Source organism: Quercus suber, unplaced genomic scaffold, assembly GCF_002906115.3.
Source record: "Quercus suber isolate HL8 unplaced genomic scaffold, Cork oak 2.0 scaffold_247, whole genome shotgun sequence".
NCBI lineage: Eukaryota > Viridiplantae > Streptophyta > Magnoliopsida > Fagales > Fagaceae > Quercus > Quercus suber.
The window spans coordinates 865,228-875,488 of record NW_027069703.1 but is presented as its reverse complement, the minus strand read 5'-3'; the positions used below and the strand labels follow the sequence as shown (position 1 = coordinate 875,488).

Sequence of the window (10,261 nt, the reverse complement as noted above, 5' to 3'; positions counted from 1 at the left end):
ATACAAAATCATGTAACTTTTTTTATTTTATTTTTTTTTTATCAGTTTTCTTGCTATCTTTAATTTCATCATGTCCAATGAGAATCGACCATAACAAGATAGAAAAATACAAAGGCCAAGATAAGTGCCTAATGATTATCTCCATTTTTAAAGCAAGCTTACTAGTCAAGTGTAGGTGGAATTCGAACTTTATCTGACAACAAAAGATTTTACTGATTGAACTAGCTAGAACTTACTATAAAACTACAAAATAATGATATATGATCTATAATTGTTTTCCACTACTATACTTATGGAAAATCCTAATATTGAAGGCATCACATTAAACATAGACAAATTCACATCCATAGTGGGCACAGAATAAACAATCAAAGTTACAAGGATTTGATTGGAATAGCTAGGAGGGGCACTGCCCTATGTAAGGTAAGCCCAAACATCTCAGCCATGTCCATGTCTTCTGGCCTCATCTCATTTGGGAGCTTCCAAGCAAAGTAGTGAACAAGAGAAGCCAACATCAAATGCACCATTCGGTTAGCTAAAAAAGTTACAAGGATTTGATTGGAATAGCTAGGAGGGGCACTGCCCTATGTAAGGTAAGCCCAAACATCTCAGCCATGTCCATGTCTTCTGGCCTCATCTCATTTGGGAGCTTCCAAGCAAAGTAGTGAACAAGAGAAGCCAACATCAAATGCACCATTCGGTTAGCTAATGGTAATCCAGGGCATATCCTTCTTCCAGCTCCAAAGGGAATCAGCTCAAAATCTTGGCCTTTATAATCAATGTCTTGTTCTAAAAACCTTTCAGGCATAAATAAATTTGGGCTTTGCCATATGCTTGAGTCCTGTCCCATTGCCCACACATTTATTAGTATTTGTGCATTTTTTGGCACGATATAGCCACATATTTCTATGTTTGTCTTAGCCTTACGTGGAAGTAGAAAAGGCACTGATGGGTGCAATCGCAAGGTTTCTTTCACTATAGCTCGAAGATAATTGAACTTTGAGATGTCTGATTCTTGAAAGTGCCCGCCCTTACCTAGGACTTCTTCAAGCTCATCTCGGGCTTTTGTCATTTTTTCTGGGTTGTGTAATAATTCGGCCATTGCCCATTCCACTGTGCTTGACGTTGTGTCAATTCCTGCAATAAATAAATCCTGCAATAAAGGTGTTTGAGAACTAAGTTGCCTAAGTTTATGGCCAATGTTACTTTAATAACAACAAATCATATTGACAATTATAAAAAAAAAAAAATCCGCAAACTAAACACACGCAACGCGTGAGAAAATGTAATATATAAAATTGCATTTATTATTTTATTTTATGTAATAGAACATATAATGTATTTTACATTCAACAATAATAATAATAATACATAGTAATTTTTATATATATATATATATGTGTGTGTGTGGGAAAAACGTAATTAAATAAATATATTTAAATTACTTAATTATAATATCTTTATATATAAATTGAAAAGATATTATTAGAATGACTTTTTTTTTTAAATATACCAAATTGGTATCGGCTGATTAATTTAAACAAATCCAAGAATATTGAAAAAAAAAATGTACACCCTTATATTATAGAACACATGTAACATGTTACATTAGTTTTAAGTTATTATATAAGTTTAGAATTGCATATATTTTTTTCCTTTTCAAATGTAAGTATATTGTCTATATTATTGAAACTTGAATTTTAAGGTAATATTTTGTATATTTATAATTTTTATAGCAACAAAAAATTTTCATGATTATTAAATGTTTTTGTGGTTTTATTAGCTCAACTAGTAAAAGTTCTTGCAGTTGAACAAGAGATTTGGAATTTGATTTGCATTTACATGGAAAACCAACTAATAATAAAAGCAATCATCATAGAACAAATCCATATATTTGAAATACTATTCTATAAAAAAATTATTTCATAAACTAATTTTAACTTAATTAAAGTTGTAACCTATTTTTTTTTATAGTACTAAAATTATTTATAATAAACAAAAAAAAAATTAAAATGAATTCAGCACTTCAATAAATAAGAACACATGTTACTATTATCAATCTCAAATATACAAAACTAAAAACTAAATATAAATTGAAATAATAAAACATCAATAGTGAAAGATATAAACCCCATGTCCACAACACATAAAAACAACGGTTAGTCTCTATTGCCAAAGCAGATGACACTATTATCAGCACTAAATATAATATTATAACATATATAATGCAAGCTGTAGACCACAACAAAATATATAGATAGGCAGAGACTCAAAACTCAAAAGTCAAAAAGCTATCTCAAACATAAATAGTTAAACTCACAGAGATGCCCCTTCACGCAGCAATTGGATGAATGATCTAGAGAGAGTAGAGTACGGCTACGGGCTAATGAATGGGAATGGGCTGGATATTGGGGGGCCATGGCCCCCAGCCCCCCTAGCCCTGCCACAGCTCATGTTTACGAGCCTATTCATAGATGCAATGTTATGTTTTAGCTTGGTTTGTTTAATAGTCAAGCCTAAAATTGGAATTACATGCATGAAGCATTGTAGAATATAGAGTACTAAATTATATTCTAAGAATACTTGTTATTCAAATATTTACTTTGAACCAAAGTTTTAAAGAGGTAGTCAATTATCAGAAGTAAATGTTTGATATCGAGGAGGTTTATCTCTGAATTATCTTCTTCTGTGAGACTGAGGAGTGAATCTAGAACATCGTTGCTTTCTTTAGAACCCTTTCAAGCTCTTAATTGGAGTCGTTGATTGATGATTCCATCAAAAATTCCAAATACTTTTGAGAAATAAATCCTTGTCCTTTTGCGTACACCTTGGGGGTCAATCAAACGAAGTGCTGGGAAATAATCAGCAATATTTGGCCTTCCAGCTTCTTCGGTTACACCACACGCAAGGTCCCGGAACTCTTGGGACAAATTAGAGTCATACTGGGCCAAGTCCATAGAGAAAAAAGTGTTTGATATTGAATTAAGAACTGTTGTGAACACTAATTGACCAATATCAATGGGTGCACCACTTTTGCAACTTTGGTTAACATGGTCAAGTAGTTCTTGTACCTTTGTTTGTCGAAGGGCTTGTGTGGCATCAAGAGGTTTTGTAGCAAATATTTGAGTGGCGGAAGCTTTCCTAAGGTTCTTCCACTTAGCATTTGTGGGAATCCAAGCCATTGAAATTTTGTGGTGGTCAAATACATGGGCCATATTTGGGATGGTTCGGCTAGAGAAAGCTTGGTCATTTTTCTGAAGTGCTTCTTTAGCTAAGGTTGGAGAGGAAATGACTATGGTGGTTATGCTCCCAAGCTTGAGAGTCATTAAGGGACCATAAGTTTCGGAGAGCTTGGCAATTTCTTGGTGGGGTAATTTGCCAAGCTCCAAGATGTTACCAATGATTGGAAAAGGGCGTGGTCCAGGGGGAAGAGTCTGGCTTGATAGATTATTGGAGGCGACAATACGAATGAATGCCCACACAAAGGGTAGTATCAGCAACAATACAAGGTAGTAGTCCATTGTTAACTCAAAGATGGTTTGTGGCTCTTGTGTTTATGTTTTCGTTTGGTAGAAGAATGGAGAATATATATATATATATATATATATAAAGGCAATATTAGCCTACCAGGTAGTCATGGATGGCCGCACGCCACCCCTCCCCCCCTATTTTTTTTAAATATAAGTACATATGCTGTATATTAATTTTAGCAATTTCCTTCTATAAAATTATACTTTGGCCCTTTAACAATATCATTGATTTTTTTTAAAGAGTAATGTTATAGCCACAAATTTTCCTATAACATTTTTACAAAACTGTTGAGGTAGCAAATTCATATTGGTTTGCATTTGAGCCCATCACTTATATCACTTTTTTACGTATTAATAACCATTCGTTATAATAACAATTTGTAAAAAAAGTTTATAGTTCTAGCATTTTCTTCATTTTAAAGACCATAAAAAAATAAAAAATAAAAAAATAAAAAAACCCTATAAATCTAAAATTTAAAACTAAATATACAAGCCCAAAAAAATTAGTCAAATAACAAAAATTACCAATAATAAAGCTAAAAAAATTAAGTCTTATTAGCCAATTTTTTCCAAAACAAACAACTTGAATCTTTACAAAATTTTAAACAAAATAATTTCATCTTATTTGACAGCATGCATCAAAGTCACACACAAAATAATTTCTTCTTTACCTTATATCGAAGATTTGGATAGAAAATTCGATAATTTTGATGCAGCCAAATAACTTATTTTTCTGCCCCTCTAACACATCTGTAACGTTGAAAATCTCTCTTTCTTTGATTTTTTATTTATTTATTGTTTTTTCCTCCTTTTCTTTTTTATTTTGTTGGTTCTCTCTCTCTCTCTCTCTGAATAAAAGTTGAATTTTATTGAGTGAAAGTATAATATATACTACAGCTATGTAAAACAGAAATTAGAGTCTGTTTAGATACCACTTATTTTACTAAAAACTAAAAATTAAAAATATTATAACAAAATAATTTTAAAATGCTGATCCCACGACAAATATGACAAGACAAGACAAATTGCACCGAAAATAATTTTGAAGTATTAATTCATGACATGGAGCTATCACTGATAGTGAATGGTTGGGTGTGGAGCACAAAAGTTACTAGAATGAATGGTCTAAATTTAGCTTTGATTAAAAAATTATATTTGAATGAATGATTGGTGATTAGTGTATTTGTGTTGTTAATAATAATAATATAATATTGATTAATATTGTTGAATATTCTATCTATAAGACTACCTGTGCGTTTGTCTTCATTTAAAACGCCAAATGCAAACACAAAACGTGCAATCAGTGCAATCCAAACGCACACTAAAGCAGACCGACAGATCCAGCAACAAGATCTAGAGCACTTTACATCAACAAGATACAACAAACAGTCCTAGAAAACTTTACAACAACAAGACACAGCAAAACATTACCACAGTGTTCTTAACTTGAACAGAACCAAAGCCTGAACTATACAACAAAAAACCACAAGCTTCTTGACGTCGTTTATTTTTTATTATTATTATTTTTCTTTCCTTTTCTTTTTGTTCAGTATCAATCTCTGTGCTTAACATAATAACAAAGAGAAAAAAAATATGTATATGTTTTAATTTTTATAAAATGTTATTTTATTAATTTTAGTTGATAAGTAAGTAATATTTTATTAAAAATTATTTCTTATATATAATGAAATAAGAACATAAGAGCAAATTTACCACGGTTATATTTTATATCCTCTCACCTTTTTGTTAACCAACAAGTGAATTTTTATTCCTCCCAACCAAACAACACAGACAATCTTAAAGGAAAAACATGGAACATGCTTCGGTGTCCTAAACTAGGATAATTCTTGAAGACTTGTCTATTATCTACTTTGTACGAAGTTAGGAAGAAAACAAAATAAGGAGATATGGACTTAAATGCACTGATAATGGTACGTGTATCTATCTATAATCTATATAAGGCAGCTGGAGGTGTCCCTGTTGAGGATTAGAATTTAGGACATGATTCGGATGCAAAAGTCAAGCGGGGCGGCCGAAGATAATATCAACCATTCGTTTAGGAGTCTATTTTGTATTGTTTAGACATGTCTACTGCTTTCTCAAGAAGAAAAGAAAAAAGGTATGTCTATTGCTTCGAGTAGTCCAATTATAAATTTATAATATTGTAAAGTCATTTTCATATTTGCTTTATTGATAATGTATGTCTAATGCTCTTTCTTCTCAAAATAATAATAATAATAATAAAATGTCTAATGCTCTGACCTTTCCAATTATACTGTAAAGCCTATTTATGGTTAGCCTTATTGATAATGTGTAAAAATACATATTTGACCACTTTTACACATTTTGAGTCAAAAAACACTTCACATTAATCCGTTAAAAAATGTGTAAACTTTTGTAAAATTATCAACGAGTTACAGTACCCGTGTAAATTTACACAGCACTGTAGCATGTGTATTTAGTTTTTTTAATAGTTTTTCTCCTCTCCTCTCTACTGACTCTCACCTTCCCTCTCTCTTAGGCTTTGTGTGCTCTCATTTTCTTCTCAAAACCCACTCCATTCTTCATCCTCATTTCTCTCTCCCTCTCTCACATCTCTCTCTCTCGTTCAAAGCATGCCAAAAGAGATCACAGTGTGGCGAGATCGNAGTAATATTTTATTAAAAAAATTATTTCTTATATATAATGAAATAAGAACATAAGAGCAAATTTACCAACGGTTATATTTTATATCCTCTCACCTTTTTTGTTAACCAAACAAGTGAATTTTTATTCCTCCCAACCAAACAACACAGACAATCTTAAAAGGAAAAACATGGAACATGCTTCGGTGTCCTAAACTAGGATAATTCTTGAAGACTTGTCTATTATCTACTTTGTACGAAGTTAGGAAGAAAACAAAATAAGGAGATATGGACTTAAATGCACTGATAATGGTACGTGTATCTATCTATAATCTATATAAGGCAGCTGGAGGTGTCCCTGTTGAGGATTAGAATTTAGGACATGATTCGGATGCAAAAGTCAAGCGGGGCGGCCGAAGATAATATCAACCATTCGTTTAGGAGTCTATTTTGTATTGTTTAGACATGTCTACTGCTTTCTCAAAGAAGAAAAGAAAAAAGGTATGTCTATTGCTTCGAGTAGTCCAATTATAAATTTATAATATTGTAAAGTCATTTTCATATTTGCTTTATTGATAATGTATGTCTAATGCTCTTTCTTCTCAAAATAATAATAATAATAATAATAATGTCTAATGCTCTGACCTTTCCAATTATACTGTAAAGCCTATTTATGGTTAGCCTTATTGATAATGTGTAAAATACATATTTTGACCACTTTTACACATTTTGAGTCAAAAAACACTTCACATTAATCCGTTTAAAAATGTGTAAACTTTTGTAAAATTATCAACGAGTTACAGTACCCGTGTAAATTTACACAGCACTGTAGCATGTGTATTTAGTTTTTTAATAGTTTTTCTCTCTCCTCTCTACCTGACTCTCACCTCCCTCTCTCTTAGGCATTGTGTGCTCTCTCTTTCTCTCTCAAAAAACCCACTCCATTCTTTCATCCTCATTTCTCTCTCCCTCTCTCACATCTCTCTCTCTCGTTCAAAGCATGCCACAAGAGTTCACAGTGTGGCGAGATCGGCGTGTGGCATGTGGCGTGGTCTCGATGGTGGCGGTGTGGGTTTGGGTCGATGATTGATGGCGGCGATGTGGGGAGGTCTCGATGGTGGTTTAATCTGAGTTTACAGTGTGGGTTGGTCTTGGTTTGTGTGGGTTTGCTTGGTCTGGGTTGATTTGGGTTGTGGGTTGATTTGGGCATGTGTGGAGGCGTGGAGGCATGGAGATGATGGCGTTTTGATCGGCGTTGATTTTTCTTTGTGTGGGTTGATCGATGTTGGTTGATCTGATGTTGATTTTTCTTTGATTTTGGGTGGAGATCAGGTGGGTTCTGATGGAGTTTTGATCGGTGTGTTTGGAGATTGGTTTCTAATTTAATGGGTTTTGGTTTCTAATGATGGTGGTGATGATGGCGGTTATGGTGGCTGTGGGTTTGTGAGAGAGAGGGGCAGTGAGGGAGTGAATAATAGAAAATTGTAAAATAATGAATATTTTATTGAATAAATATGTAGAATAGATAAACTGATGTGGGTGTTTTGTAAAAGTAGACGTGTAAAATAGAAAAAGTAGGTTTTTTCATGTAAAATAGATAGAAAATTTAGAAGAACTGATATGAATGCTCTAAAGTTTATTGTAAATACAATTGAGAATAGAAAAGATGTAGTCACCTAGGACTTTTTCATGTAGATGCATGTTGTCAAGTAAAATCACATAATTTCTTTATGTTCTTTCTTTCTCTCTTACTTTTTGTTTTAGTTTTCTCTCGATCTTTAATTTCATCATGTCCAAAAAAAATTGACCATATGAGGTACTCTCTCGTCTAAAAGTCCGGATAGACAAGAAAGCCAAATACAAAGGCCAAGATAAATGCCAAATGATTATCTCCATTTTGAAAGCAAGATTATTGGTCACGTGTAGGTGGAATTCGAATCTTATGTGACAACAAGACTTTACTAATTGATCTAAGTAGAACTTATTTTAAAACTTCAAAATAATGATGTATGATATATAATTGTTTTGCTCTGTTATCCTTGTGGAAAATCCTAATATTGAAGACATCGGATTACACATAGACAAATTCACATCCATATTGAACTAGGAACAAACAATCAATGTTACAAGGATTTGATGGGAATAACTTGGAGGGGCATTGCCCTATGTAAGGTAAGCCCAAACGTCTCACCCATGTCCATATCTTCTGGCCTTATCTCATTTGGGAGCTTCCAAGCAAAGTAGTGAACAAGAGAAGCTAACATCAAATGCACCATTCTGTTAGTTAATGGCAATCCAAGGAATATCCTTCTTCTAGCCCTAAAGGGAATTAGCTCAAAATCTTGGTCTTCAAAGTCAATATCTTGCACTAAAAACATTTTGGGCATAAATAAATTTGGGTTTTGCCATATGCTTGAGTTCCATTGCCCACACATTTATTAGCATTTGTGCATTTTTGGGCACAATAAAGCCACATAATTCTACATTTGTTTCAGCCTCACGGGGAACTAGAAAAGGCATTAGATTGTGCAATCAAAAAGTTTCTTTCACTATAACTTGAAGATAATGGAACTTTGAGATGGCTCTTACACAAGTCCATCCTTGCCTAGGACTTCTTTAAGTTCATCTTGGGCTTTTGCTCTTTTTTTGGGTTGTGTAATAACATTGCCATTACATATTCCACTGTGCTTAATGTTGTTCCGATCCTTGCTAGAAAAATAAGTCTAGTGCCATAACTTATGGCACAATTTGTGTCACAACTCGCCTATGTGGCGAGTTGTGGTTGGTGAAGGGGTGTCCCCACATGGACCCACCATCACTCCTCCATCAACCACAACTCGCCACATGGGCGAGTTGTGACACAAGTTGTGGCCCTAGACTTATTCCTACTAGAAGCATGTCCTACAATAAAGTGTATGAGAATTGATTGCCTAGGTTAATAGCCTATTGTGATTAGTGCATAATACAAATAGTTTAAAGTAATGAATCCAAATAAAAATAATGCCAATTGGATCACAAAAAAATATGTTAGTAATTATCAGTCCTTAACGTTACCAATGGTGCTAGAGATTAAGGCCTACAAACTAACCAAGATCCCAAGGATTACTAGTCATCATCAGGTTGTTGAAGCTATTTGAGGATGGAAACTGGTCATACAGAGTGATTTGCATTCATTCTTACTTGAAATATTCTGTGAACTTCACAAATTTCTGAACTAGTTGAACACATAAATGATAGACTTGATCTTTTTCAAGATAGTTACTTGCAAAATCACAAATGGTAAGAAGCAAAGAAAAAGATTACTCATTTCCTGAAAGTACTTATTTTCCTCCATTTCTTTTCTTTTTTGTTGTTGGTTTGTTCTCTCTCTCTCTCTTAAAAGGTTGAATTTTATTGAATGAAAGTATAATACAGACCATAGATATAGAAAACAGAAACTAAAGTAGACAAATAGATCCAACAACAAGATCTAGAATACTTTACATCAACAAGACACAACAAACAGTCCTAGAAAACTTTACATCAACAAGACATAACAAAACATTACCACAGAGTTCTTAACTTGAACAAACAACCAACACCTGAACTATACAACAAAAAACACAAGCTTCTGGACTGAGTTTACTTTTTTTTTTCTTTTCTTTTTTTTTTTTTAAATTTTAAAAAAATTATTTCTTATATATAATGAAATAATGACATAAAAATAAAAAAAAAAAAAAAACAGTTTCTATTTTTTTTCATTCCTTTCTTAGTAAAAAAAAAAAAAAAAAGAGTTTTTCATCCTTTCCATCCTAACAAAACAAGAGAAAACTATAATTTCTTCTATCTCTCTACTCTTTCATTCCTTCCCCATTTTCTATCCACCACTTTTCTATCTTACCAACCAAATGAGCCCTTAATTTCAAGTTTTCAACATGTTGTCTATATATATGAGCTAGTCTCTCGTCTAAAAGTTAGGACAGACAGAAAAGCAAATACAAAGACCAAGATAAATGCCAAACGATTATCTCCATTTTGAAAGCAATATTACTGGGCACGTGTAGGCAGAATTCGAACCTTATTCGACAACAAAATATTTTACAAACTGAATTAACTAGAACCCAGTAT

At 32.9% G+C, this 10,261-nt stretch overlaps 1 pseudogene; it reads right to left on the bottom strand.

Annotated features, from left to right (window-relative positions):
- Positions 1–544: 544 nt before the first annotated feature.
- On the bottom strand, positions 545–3,628 carry LOC112008172 (cytochrome P450 76T24-like; annotated as a pseudogene).
- Between the last annotated feature and the right edge of the window lie 6,633 nt (positions 3,629–10,261).